The sequence below is a fragment of the Hippopotamus amphibius genome, chromosome 4 (genome assembly GCF_030028045.1).
Source record: "Hippopotamus amphibius kiboko isolate mHipAmp2 chromosome 4, mHipAmp2.hap2, whole genome shotgun sequence".
NCBI classification, from domain to species: Eukaryota; Metazoa; Chordata; class Mammalia; order Artiodactyla; family Hippopotamidae; genus Hippopotamus; species Hippopotamus amphibius.
The window spans coordinates 134,407,273-134,421,237 of NC_080189.1; positions in this window are offsets into that span (position 1 = coordinate 134,407,273).

Sequence of the window (13,965 nt, forward strand, 5' to 3'; positions counted from 1 at the left end):
CAATTCATCCTCCCCCCCAACCCCCTCTCGCCCCCTCCCCCCGCTTTCCCCACTTGGTATCCATGTTTGTTCTCTACATCTGCGTCTCTATTTCTGCCTTGCAAACCGGTTGATTTATACCATTTTTCTATATTCCACATATATGTGTTAATATACAATATTTGTTTTTCTCTTTCTGACTCACTTCACTCTGTATGACAATCTCTAGGTCCATCCATGGGGAGACTTACTTTCATTGTCTGCATTTCACATCTTAAAATTTTTTTTTAACCATGTATATCTGGGGGGGAAAGGAAGTATGCACCTTTAAGCATTTTAGATCTTCCATATAACTTGGTTTTTGAAGTTATTATATACATTCTTAAATACCATATGGTCAAAATACATTGAAAAATCATATACAATTTTGTAATTACGTATTCTAAATTTATTATAATTCAAACTGACGATTCACATCCATATCTTTGGGTTTTATGGTTTATAGCCATATTTCACCTGTTACTTGCAGTTCCATAGTTCTAGGAGCTATCTACTCATACGAAAAGCTTCTTTTAAAATCATATTCTCTTTGAATTAATCCTCATGAGTAGTTTCCAGAAACCAGGGAATCAAGGCTGACATGATGCTCTGTGAAATACAATCGATGAACTATGAAAATTGATCATCTGACAAGCCAGTTGCTAAATACATTCAATGCGCTCATTATATAAACTTTCAGCTGCCCCAGAAGTTCAAGCCAGGAGGCCTTTGGTGAATCACAGCCTGGGTATCAGCTGCCCATCCCAATCACTCAGTAAAATTCAGTCTTAAGAGTTCGTCAGGATTTATAGGGGACAAGTACGATTGCCAAAGTGAGGTCTCATGCTTAGATTACACAGAGCGATCAACTGTCCCTATGTAGTTTCCGTGGAATTGATAACAAACTGTTTCCCTAGTTCAGTGTCTGTGAGGTCTGTGTATCTAGTTCAGTGTATCCAGTTCAGTGTGTCTATCTCTGTCAACATTTAAAGCAATCGCTCAGCCCCTTCTGTTCAGATCGGCAGCGCCCCTTAGCCCATCCCTGAGTCTGTATATCTCAGGTCCTTCAAGAATCCCAGGTACAGTCTGCTGCCAACGGACGGTCTGGGCAATGGACACTGGGAGAAAGAACTGGAATCTCATCATTTCTGACAACACAGGCCACCTTTCTGCGACTGCTGTTTCTGCTATGGCCACACGGGGTCACTGTTGGAAGCTGGTGATTTCTAGTAGCGCAATGCAGACTCCTCCAAAGCAGGCGTGAAGCTGTACGTCCTGCTGGGGTCTCAATGTCCCAGTAAAGTAGCTTACATATTCATTTTGAACTTACTATGGGCCGGTAGTGTACGGTGTCTAATTGCACAATTTTATTTAAACCTCACAGTATACCTGTGTTAAAAAACAAAATTCCACAGGGTAATTTTGAAGATCTAATTAGTTTTATTCAATGGTTTGAGAACAGGGCATCACCATACAGAGCAACTAAAAGGTGCCCCAAGGGGCCGTACAAAATTGAGGGTTTTTATAGAGAGAAGGGTGGGGCAAGGGAGCTATTAGCAAACGAAAGAAAAGGATTATTTTAGGCCAGGACACTTGGTGGCAAAGGGGTAAGGGAACAGCAGGGATTTTATCACACAGCTGGCCTCTGCTTCCTCCGGGGGTGGGGTGGGGGGAATGGAAAGGGCCCAGGTGACAGATGATGTCATTGGTGCTGACCAGAAGATTCCAGACTGATTAAGATTACATTTCTAGGGGAGGTTGAAACTGCAAATAAGTGAGGTATTAAGTCTAGGCTTGATATCTTAGGCTTTAGCACAGGTGATGCCATTCTGGGCCTGTAGTTTTTCTCTGTAACACCTGTGAATTTTATTATTATCCCTATTTGATATATGCAAAAATCGAGACGTAGAAGGGTTAAGTAAAAGGACTAAGATCCTTTGGTGATCTTAACCCAGGTTTGACTGACTTTCTTAAGTCCATCCTTTCGATTCCTCCTTGCTTTCTGACCTAGTAATTCCACTTCTAGGAATCTGTCCTAATTACAGGTGCAGATAGAGATTTACATACAAAGATATTTGATGCAGTATATAATGGTAAGAATATTGGAGACAATCTAAAAGGCCACCAAGGAGGGACTAGTTGATTTATAACCCATTCACGGGTGAGAATACTAATAGATTATGTTTATTAAGTGATTAATTACTAGTAAGTCTCAGTTCTAAGCATTTTGTTTCTTGACTCAGTTAACACTCACTGAGGATATCTATATTACTATCATAATTACTCACTGATGATATCCAAAACCTTAGGATATCCATGTTACTATCACATTTCACCTAGCCTAAGATGTCATCATTATGAGACACTCCGTTATTTTATGCACCCCTAAGAAAAATCTGTCCATTAATCTAGGACACGGTGCTTTTTTAAAAATTGTCAATGGTAAGGTGCACTGTGACTTCAGAAATGTTAAAATATGGAGAAAACGTTCATCTTAGAACTGATAAACTATTATCATCTACATTTTATAGGTGGGGAAACTGAAGCATAGAGAGATTAAATAATTTGCCCAAGGTTAAAAACGGGGGGGGGGGGGGGGGGCTGTGAGTAAGTGTAGAATAGTAATTACGGTAACCAACAGTCCCAGCTCAGTCAATCTCTCTTTCTCAAGGAAAAAAATATGATATTTTAACAATATTTTTTAAAAACAACAACAAAAGACCCTTAAAGAAAGAGTAGTTGAGGACTTCCTAGGTGGCACAGTGGTTAAGAATCCGCCTGCCAATGCAGGGACACGGGTTCGATCCCTGTTCCAGGAGGATCCCACATGCCATGGAGCAATTAAGCCCGTGCGCCACAGCTATGGAGCCCATGTGCTGCAACTACTGAAGCCCACGCACCTAGAGCCCGTGCTCTGCAACAAGAGAAGCCACAGCAATGAGGTGCCCACACACTCACCGAAACTAAAAAGACCCAACACAACCAATAACATAAATAAATAATAAATTTATTTAAAAAAAAAAAAGAGTAGTTGAGGCACCTCAAAACACATAGAGGGCTTTTGTACCGACCTCAAATCTTGGGAAACATTTCTATTAGGACCACAACAATCTCTTCTGTTCAGTGAATCAAACAGAGCTCTGAGCTACCAAGTTGCCTTAATTGAAAGCGTTTTGTATCTTCTTCCTTCCTCCTGAGATGCTTTATTTAAACTAGCAACACTGACAGCTTTTTTCTTTCTCCTGGGATGTTTTTTTCTAAGTGGTTGCTGCTGTTTGGGGGATAGGAAGGTGGAGCATTAGACTGAAAGTCCTGTGCAAATAAGTGCTCATAATCAAATGTTTTAAAATGTGAACATTGGCTTTGGAAATGTGACACAGATGTTCCTGCAGTTTTACTTTGTATATTTCACATTAAGTGCTCTTTCTCTTTTGGGGATGCTAGAGTTTCTGAAGTTGGTCCAGGAACCTGATTCTTGCATCAGAAGCACTTGGTGATCTTGGTAAAATAGAGAGTTCTGGGTTGTACCTCCAGACTTATTTAATCAGATTATCTAGAGGTGGGATTCAGGAATACGCTTTTTTTTTTTTTTTTTTTTTTTACAAACTATTAGTATTAGGTATGCGCAAGCTTTAGAATTACTGCTCTGTGTGTGTGTATGTGTGTAGAATCTCATGGAATTCTTTTAATATAAATTTATTTATTTATTTATTTATTTATTTATTGGTTGTGTTGGGTCATCATTGCCGCACATGGGCTTTCTCTAGTTGTGGTGTGCAGGCTTCTCAGAGCAGTGGCATCTCTTGTTGTGGAGCACGGGCTCTAGATGCAGGGGCTTCAGTAGTTGCAGCACGTGGGCTCAGTAGTTATGGCTTATGGGCTCTAGAGCACAGGCTCAGTAGTTGTGGCACACGGGCTTACTTTCCCTGGACCAGGGATCGAACCCATGTCCCCCTCCATTGGCAGGCAGATTCTTAACCGCTGCACCACCAGGGAAGTCCTACACTTTTCTGAAGAGGTTGTTTATCCCATGAAAAACACCTCATCTAATCTAGTCATTGCTAGAGTTAAGCACTTTTCTCCATGGAGATGCTTTTTTGCCATAGTTGTAACACCGGGGAGGAAAACTTTTCTTCTTCCCTTCTAAGTTCTTTGGCTGATCTAATCATTAAATTGACACAAGACGGACTGAACAGGAGAAAAACAAATTGAATTTTTGTGTGGTGGGGAGTCCATAAAAAGGTGAGACTCAAAGAAATGACTAAAGCAGGGAGCTTTTATCCCTTTTAGACAAAGAAAGAGTAATTTGTGAAGAATCAATAACACTAAGAAATGTGGGCTTGCAGTAGTAAATTAGTGAGGAAATAGCAAGATTTGTTTACACAGTCTTCTCAACCTTGATAAGGATGTCTTTCTACCCTCCTGGTACAGGGAGGATCACTTCACACAGGACACATTTCCTGCTTTCAGAGGGACAAGGGAGGGTCAGTGTGTCTTGCACCAGCTGTTTCTCAAGTGACTTTTAATTCAGAATAATCAGTATACTAAAGTGGTATATTTTAAGGTGGTATATTTTGCTCCCTCTTAAAAGTAATAGAAATAGTAATAATAATAATAGCAGCTATATTTGCTTATACTATTTTTTTACTTAGATTACAAAGAGTTCTACTGATTCACTTATAGGTGAGTTTTCATTGTGATCCTGTCTTTAATGATGAGGTCTATGACCTTAGATGCCAACAAGCCCGTGAACTCAGACATATAGTCACCAGCACAGAAATACTCATTTTTATTCTTGCCACATTTAATGCTAACTTATATTTTATTTTCTTTAAAAAAAAAAAAAAGGAAAGGAAAGAAAGAAGAAAGAAAAGTTCTTTGAAGAGGCAAGTGGGAAGCAAGATTGCCATACCAGGTTTCTGTCCTCTGCAGGCTGGTGTCCCCTCTCGGGGCCATCTGTCACTGGCTGCCTTGACCACCCCTCTGGAAATGTTGCTGCCAACAGGCCACAGTGAGAATGCCTTTTTCGGGGCAGAAATGCCTGCCAGGGGCTACAAAGCAGAGGAAAGCAGTCTCGAGTTGGAGCGGACTGGCATCTGGGAAGTGTGCGATTCCCATCCTTAAACTACAGCACACATCTCCCTGGATCAGACCACTTCTGCTTGGTCTGTGGCAACCTAGCTGGGATAGGAAAAGTGCAGCCTGCTTGAGGAACCTCAGAACTAAGGGCTGGAAAACATTAAAATTAGGCTTCTTCCTGTCTATTTTCAGTTTTCTTGAAAAAATGAGCATTCCATGCAGATCTCTGAGACCTGAAAATAGACCTTTAAATTGATCTTTCTAAAGAGACTGTTAAGATCTTCCTAACACCTCTGCAAACTGTGCAGAGCAGTCAATGATTTCTTAGTTGGGTATTTCCTTCAAAATGTCCTGGCTCTTATCAATTTCATATGTGTTTCCAAGAACCCCAGGGAGATTTGCAGAGGGATAATCCAGTTCACTGGTAAAAATGAAACCACTACCACACGGCTGATGATGCAGTAAATAAAACAAGTGTTAGAAAAGAGGCACCAAAGAAAACCGGAAGTTTTGGTATCTTAAAGAGAAAAACCACAGTATTACAGCTTCGACCTGCTGGATTGGTTACCAGGTTTCTCCACGCACTGACCCAAGGTTTCTGTTACTAACCAGAGCCCTACTCTGGGTAGGGCTTTTGCAAGAAAAACCCAACCACTAGCAAGCTTGACTCTATTTCCCCTGCGTAGAAGACATTAACTTTTATCACTCTATGTATGCTATTTTTCCCCTTATAATCTCTCTCTATTTTTTCCATTTAAACATTGGAATAAAAAACATGATGCAACCTGCTTTCATAAGTAAGGACACTAAAGCTCAGAAGATTAAGTAGCTTTTGCAAATCACACAGCTAGGGAGTGACCAAAGGAAGGAAGGAAGGAAGGAAGGAAGGAAGGGAGGAAGGAAGAAAGAAAGAAAAAGAAAGAAAGAAAAAGAGAAAGAAAGAGAGAAAGGAAGGAAGAAAGAAAGAAAGAGAAAGAAAAAGAAAGAAAAAGGAAGAAAGAAAGGAAGGAAGAAAGAAGAAAAAGAAATGACAGGGGATGTTATGTAACTAACACTGAAACCCTATTGTCTCTTTCACCCAGACTTTGCATAAGGGAAAAAAAATATACAAGATACTATGTAATTGATTATATTTGATTACAGTGTATTTATGGGAACGATATAAAGCAACGTATCTTTATATTATGCTTCTCTAAAAGGAAATGCATGTTATAGTAATAACAGATGGGATTTGTGGGTCACAAAAGTTAGCCACTAGACATGGTTCTGCTTTCTGCTAGTGACATGAGTCTTTATAAAGCGAAGGTGTTGAATTAAGATCTTTGCCTACTTTGAGAACTAACTGACATCAGCTCGTAACAAAATGGATGCATGGATTTAAGTGACAAACAGCTACACCTACCCGGTGACTTTTAACCTATACCAGGTTGCTATCATCTACATCATTATCTTCATGTGAGGGGCACATTCTCAGAAAGGTCCCCCCTGAGCTTCACAAGATCCAGTTCAGAAGCATCTTTCACTTCCCTTTATTTCCTCTGCCTTGTTCATTTCCGTCAGGGCACTTTTTAGACGTTGAACTCCTATATGTATTTGTTTGTCCAGTGTCTTGCTGTCTCCAACCTACAGGCTCCCTGAAGGCCATCAAGTTTGTCCACTGTTGTTTCCCAGCACCAGAAACTGTGCCTGTCATATAATACCCACTCAAGTGTTTGGTGAAAAAACAAATGAGTGAGCAAATTGCCTTTTAAATGGCATGGTGGTTATTCTTTGCTTCTCACTTGCAAAGCGAATTTTAGAAGCAGTCACCGGGGTAAAGGCAATGAAATCTTAATTTCTGTGCATCACCAAGAAAATCAGAATGATATTCACTACTGTCTTGACAGTGCTTATCGCTGATCTGAGTGTTGGGACTGCGGGTAAACTTTATTATTTCTATTATCCAGAATGTCTTTATGGAACATAACTTGTTTTGCCATCAGATTTAAGATTTTACACTGTACAGACTCTTGGTGTGATCTCTAATTTGGAGTTCTTCTGGAAGCAGTTAAAGCTACAACCTGGGCACTGGGATGGGGGTGCTTACGGGAACCACGTATTGTGTCTGGAGCTTCCCCATCTTTAATTTTCTACAGCTGAGAAGAGGCATCTTACTCTCCAGCCCTACTTGGCGGTCTGTGCCCTAGAAATGTTTGTGAATCTTGGATCTGGTGGGTGAAGCGAGTGGGGCGGGGAGCAACTGACTCTGCAGCAGTTCAATTAGCTAGAATCAGCCATGGTGGCAGGTTTCATGCAACAAAGGAGGTGCGGGAGCCGCAGGCTGGTGTGGCCTCTGAGAACAGGGCTGCAGGCAGAAGTAGGAGGACTGGCCAGTGGCTTCATGGAAATAAATAGCAGCAGATGGACAATGCGGCTTGTCCCTGGAGTCTGTTGATCCCCATAAGTGGCTCTGGAATGAATGACTTAGTACCCACTAAGTCCAAGAATATCACATGCTAATAGCTGCATGAGTTTTGGGTTTTTTTTAGTTTATTTATTTACTTATTTAATTTTTTAATTTATTTAAAATTTTTATTTTATATTGGAGTATAGTGGATGCATAGTTTTTTTTTTATACAATGTGCTTTTTTTAAAATTAATTAATTTTAATTTATTGGCTGTGCTGGGTCTTCATTGCTGCACACAGACTTTCTGTAGTTGTGGCCAGCAGGGGCTACTCTTCATTGCAGTGCACGGGCTTCTCATTGTGGTGGCTTCTCTTGTTGCGGAGCACAGGCTCTAGGTGTTTGGGGTTCAGTAGTTGTGGCACATGGGCTCAGTAGTTGTGGCATACGGGCTTCGTTGCTCTGCAGCGTGTGGGATCTTCCTGGACCAGGGATTGAACCTGTGTCCCCTGCATTGGCAGGCGGATTCTTAACCACTGTGCCACCAGGGAAGCCCTGGATGCATAGTTTTGAAAGTAGCAAATGTGGGTTAGAATTTTGGCTCTGTGTATTATCTGAATAATCTCAGATGAGTTACTTATCTCTAAATTTCCGATTCCTCAAATGTCAAACAGGCCTAAGGACAGTCACTTTCAAGGGTATTGTATGAGTGATAATAACTGACAAATATATGAAAGTCTTGTGTTTTTCAAAAGTATTTTAGTACAGTATAAAGATGTAACCATTGATTTCACTTTTCTCCTGGTGTCAAAGCTGCGGGTTGTTGATAGCACTTGATGTTATTAAAAAAAAAAAAAAAAGGAAAGGAAAGTGTAAAAAGTAAAATGAAAACAAAGTAGCTTTTACTTTTCCCCCCTTCTATAAATAAAGAAACTAAAGCTCCATAAATTTATTGATTTGCCTATGGTCACATGGACAGAAAGTGGTAAAGCAGAGGTTCGAATGCAAGATGGGGCTCCTTTTACCTGGTCAGAATTTCTGTTCTCCTGGAGCTTTCTGAAATTCAGATCTCAGGGGCCCAAGCCCCCTTATACTGAGTGAGAATTCCCCAGGGGATTCCTGAGCGGCAGTGGGCAACACTAATGGTAAACCCAGCCAGCACCAGCTTGGGAGTTCAGATTATGAAGGAACGTGTTTGCTGCCACTGCCCCCGAGGGGCCCCCCCAGGCTGCAGCCTGGCTCTCAGGACAGACCCCCCCGGTGCCCTTCCCCGCTTCCCACAGCTTTGCTCTTAGAACAGAGATGAAGCTTCAGGAATGACAGAGAGAGGGGGGCCCACAATACCCTTCATTGTTGGAGAGTCACTTGGGTAGAAATAAGAGTGATTCTGAAATACTCTTGAATATTAGAAAAGGAAGGGTAGCGTACAAACACAAATAGCCTAACGTGTGTCAAAAGTACCTAAAAAGGGTGTCAAAAGTACCTGGACGCAGTGCTGTGCTGATAAATATTAACCCACTAGCTTTGTGAAAGCCCTGCCTTGCTTTGTAGCATTTGCTGGTTTCTGTGGTGTAAATACTCCCACGATGGCCTATTTTAAGATGCTAACTTGAGGCCGCCAAAAGCAGAGCTGGAAAGAGACATGGGGCGCCCCTTACTGTGTAGTATTTCCACCACGTGGATGTAACAGACATGAGTGAGAGCCCAGAAAACAATAAAATGCAATAAAATAACCAGGAAGTGGTAAGTTTTTTGTATTTATTACCTTGTCTTTAATATATATTTCATTCACTTGTAATTTTATATTTTATTTTTAGTCATGACTGTATTTAACCATCAACTCTCACAGATCCTGAAGAGATTATCACCAGCTCTGCGAGCTGGTAGACGTAGGCTCCGTCCAGCATATCTGCAGGGCTTTGGGTGAGGACTTTTGTTTTGGGGAGAGCATTGGTCTGGGGCACTGTGCTCTGTGCCAGAGCTGGTGGGTGAGTGGACAAAACTACCCATCCATCCGCCCTCAGCATCCGTGAGAACATCTCAGGATGCTCTCAAACCCCAGCAGTGTCTCTGCGCAACCATCGTCCCACCCAGAACCAGGGTGAGAGGCGGCAGGAAGTCTCTCTGGGTTCCCACAGACCCCAAGAGGAATTAAAGCTGGTTTCCCTGAAGCATAAGCAAAACTAGTCTTCCATTTCTGAGGTTTCCTGGGCTCAGCCCTCTTCCACATTTCTACCCCCTGGGAGACAGCTGAAATGCTTTCAGAACCTCTCTTCCCAACGGGTAGAGATAAAAGATTACCCATTTAAAGACCTGGTGCAGGTGCATCTGAAATTTATTCACATCTTGAAGAAGGGGGCCAGAGGCTAGAGCCTGAAAAGGAAAGCCAACGTCCTACAAAGGAGAGGCCAGGATGGGAAAGCAATGGGAGGCCTTTCACAGCTGGCCAGACGTTCAGCCCTCTTTTCCTCCAAAAACACCAACAGCCATGCGCCTTCACTGCGGGAGGCAACCCCATGCTGGTAGATGCAAGAAGTTGTTTGTTTCTTTGGACCTGGGATCAGACAAGGACTAGAATCTGGTTTCCTTGGACACATTAATTGAACCTCTTTAAAGTCATGTAAATCCTACTGGCAAAAGGAGAAACTAGTGGCAATCTCAGGATAGGAATGAGCAGAGTGCCCAGGACGTAGTTAGAGCTTAAAATACGACAGCTATTATAGTTATTTTTAATATGGTGGGAATGTATCAGGATGCTTCATTATTATAAAATCCATCCATCAAAGGATCTTGATACTTAGAAAACAGTTCTGATGAACATTCATCCCGGGCTTTAATTAAGAAAGGGAAGAAGTCTCCCCAATACACACTGAGATGGAATCTGCTGGCAATTGTTTTTAATGCTGTATCTACAAGGGCAAAACCCAAAATGTGTTGAACTCACTTGGTTTAAACAAATCATGTGAGAATAAGCACGCAACACCTTTTTTTTTTTTTTTTTTAAAAAGGATGTTGAAATAGTAATCTGACCAATTTCCTAATAGTGTATGAAGAACAGTATTTCAGAGGAGGTTAATAATGATTGTTTTTGGAAACGATGCTCTTCTGGTGATTTTTTTTTTCTATCTCTGCATTTACACTTGCAGACCAGACTGTACTTAATTTTTTAAAACAATTCCTTGCCCCCGCCAAGCAATAAGCTGCCAATAGTCCCTCACATGGCGTTTGCAGGTGAGGCATAGTTAACATGGAGTTGTGGGAGGTGCCTAGGTGGTAATTTCCACAGATCCCCGGGGACTGCTCCAACGTCTGGCCCCATGCAGTTTGGGAGAGCCTCACTGCTGAGCCCTTGTCCCCCCTCTAAAAATGTAAAAAATGAAAGCTACCGCATTAGCCAGAGGAGAGAGCCTCAAACAGTTCCTGGGGGGATCCCAACCCATGTGGTAATCTCGGAAGCCTGAGATTAAGAAATGCTGTACCAGGAGTTTCCATTCGGGAGGTGGAAGAGAGAAGCACGGGGCAACAGTTTCTGTTTTCGAAGTGTGATTCACGGACCTCACATTTGAGGAAGTCACAGCACGAAGCAATGCACAAAAACATAATATATTTCATACGGAACCGTGTGATTCAGGTACTTTGAGAGACCCGACTTTTAGCTTTCTGCACATGAGAACAGAAGGTCTCCGATTCACACCCAGGCCCAGTTTACACATGGCCTTCAGAGATAAACAAAGGCCACAGCTGAGAGTCTGGGAGCAGGGGATTTCTCGCCCCGTCCCCCCACGTGAGGACTCCATCTCTGCCCCAGTCCCCATTGCTCTCCTTCCTTGCCGTTCCCACTTTGCACAGTGATGGCAAAAGTTGGTGAGTACAGTGATGGAGAAGGCAAAGGAGGGAGAAGGACAGAGGAGAATGTCCCTTTTCATCCTTGTCTGTCCTCTGCCCCGAGTCCTAGGGGGAGTCTGCAGGGGAAAGCCTAGCACGCTGATGTGGCAGGAATATAGATACCCCTGTATTCCTTAAGGCATTCAGGTGCCTCTTCAATCTTCTCTGGGATACTGTTGGGTGGCTGCGGAGGCAGAGCCAAACGTAATGATGCACACATGGTCCCCACAGGTCTGATGGAATCCTAATCCGCCTCAAGATGCTGAGTGAGGCCCGCCGCCAGCAGCTGCAGGGGGCCCAGACTGGGCTGGAGGAAGCAGTTCGTGTTTCAGGTACCAGGGGAGCGAGACCAAAGCCCAAGGAACATCAGCAGTGGGGGTGGGGCTGGTGGTCCTGAATCTCCTCCCCTGGATGCTTCATCCTTCCATCTGCTGTGTCCTTTCGGTGGCATCCAAGCTAAATGCTCTGATAGTGCGAGTTTTGCAAACTACAGCTTTGTAACTCAGAAAGACCTAATATGAAACAGTTCAATTATCATTGAAATCCACTCACATTATCATAAGAAACTTACCTATGTCCATGAAAAAATAAGACCTACTGGACTTTTAACATACTATTTCAACTATTCGAAAAATTTAAAGATTATAATAGTGGTTTTAAATTGATTACTCATGTGTCTGTACAGTTTCTAATCTGAAGGTTATTATCAGAAGTTTAAAGAGGTCATTATTTAAACCTCTTAATGGGTGAATATGTAGAGTTGCAACAAAAACCGGAGAGAAAAAAGTTATACTCATGAAATCAGGCTTACACTCCTCTTAACTTTAAAAAAATCTAATTTACAGCTTTACTAAAATTCAGTATTTAATGATCTTCCTCAAACACTTTGCATTTTATTGTTATTATAATTGAAGAAAATGAAATACATTTTTTCACCAAGCCACATACAGGTATCCCCCAATTTATTCCAGTTTATCCCAGTATTCTCTAAAAATATTGTAAATTTTATGACTATGAAAAAGGCTGGAAAGCAGTGTCCTGTATTCTATTCATTAGCATAGAGCCCAGAAGGGTTACATAGGGCCAATGCACTGACCGGGTCACCTACCATTGTTAATCGTTTTGGTTCTGTGAGTAGATGAGCTCTGATTTCCAAACCACAGATGACAAACCTATGAGTCCCAAGCTGCCAATGGAGAAAGCCTCTTCAAGTAAACTGCAACCTTGCAACTCAATTTTCAAGTGCATTTTGTTGTGTGCAAACAACTTCCAGAGCTGTTTTGTAAGGGGCTTTAATCACCCACCTCAGGCTGTGCAGGCTCCTGCTTGGGTGGCTGCCCCTTGGCAAGTGTAAACCTCACTTTTCTAGCATACTGAGCAGGACTGCTTTTGCAAACCTGTGTAACAAAGTCTTTAATGAGACAAATGCAAGTAGTCTGCAAACTTTTTCTTTCTGTTCCATTGTGCTCTCTCTCCGGTAATCCGGGTCACTAGATCCAATCTTCGCTGGACTTTCAAACTGTGTTTGAGTAAAACCTCTTAATTCACCCCACCAGATGAAATCTGCTATTGCGTAAGCAATGAACTGCTGGAGGGGACCCAGCTGGGGCAGCCATTTCACCAGCTCCCTAAAATGCAGCTATATTTGGAAGACCTCTATGTAGGAAGTAAAGCTAATACTTAGTTCCCAGAAGATTAGGTGTGGTTTTCATGAGCTCATCAAGGGGGCGGTTCCCTGTTTCTATTTTTAAAATGCTTATAAATTTCATCCTTCGTTGGTTAAAGACAACAGATAGAGGAGAGACGTCTCTCACGTTACCACTGGAGGCAAAACCCCGGCCAATCTGGTTCCCAGGGAAAAAGGCTAAGGGAGCTGATGCTTCAGTTTCAGCCGAGACTGGGATAATCTGCTCTGGAGTCCAGGCCAAATTCCATGGAGTCCGCGTCCAGGCCAGCCGGCTGCTTCTGCCGAGTCCAGGCAGCATGCCCTCCTCCAAGAGCAGAAAAAACCCAGTCCTGGACCAGGGTCAGGGGTGGTCCAGCCCTGGGACCACCTGGAAATGGTACACACCCCCTGTCATTCATGCCACTGCACTCCAGTATTTAAAATAATTTGGGGGATGACTTAGTGTCCCCAATCAGTCGTCACCGTTTAATGTGCTAGTTGGGCTCACTTTTACTAAAGTATTGGGCGCCTGTCAATCATCTTGTTCTCACCAACGCTGCCGGCCCAGAAGCACAAAGAAGCGGTGGGAGTTAAAGTCCTACAGCGAGGGCCCTGCTTCTCATCTCAGCTAGACTCTCTCTGTCCGCCAGCAAGTCTCAGATGACTTCCTTGGGTGGGAATAACAATTCACTTTCCACAGGGGGAACGTGGAGGATCTTAGAGCGGGTCCGATGCAGTCCTGAAATTGTGTGCATGTGGGGGTGGGTGGGGCGAGACGAGCTTGGGGACAGGGAGGACTCAGCGAGGACGTTTGAATCCGGGCTCCGCCTGGCACATCCAACGTCCGGGTCGCTGAGATGCAGAGGGTGTGTGCCTTACAGAATCTCTCCTCCTCGGGGCTGTCTTGCAAAATGTCCTGATACTCAGGAAGTA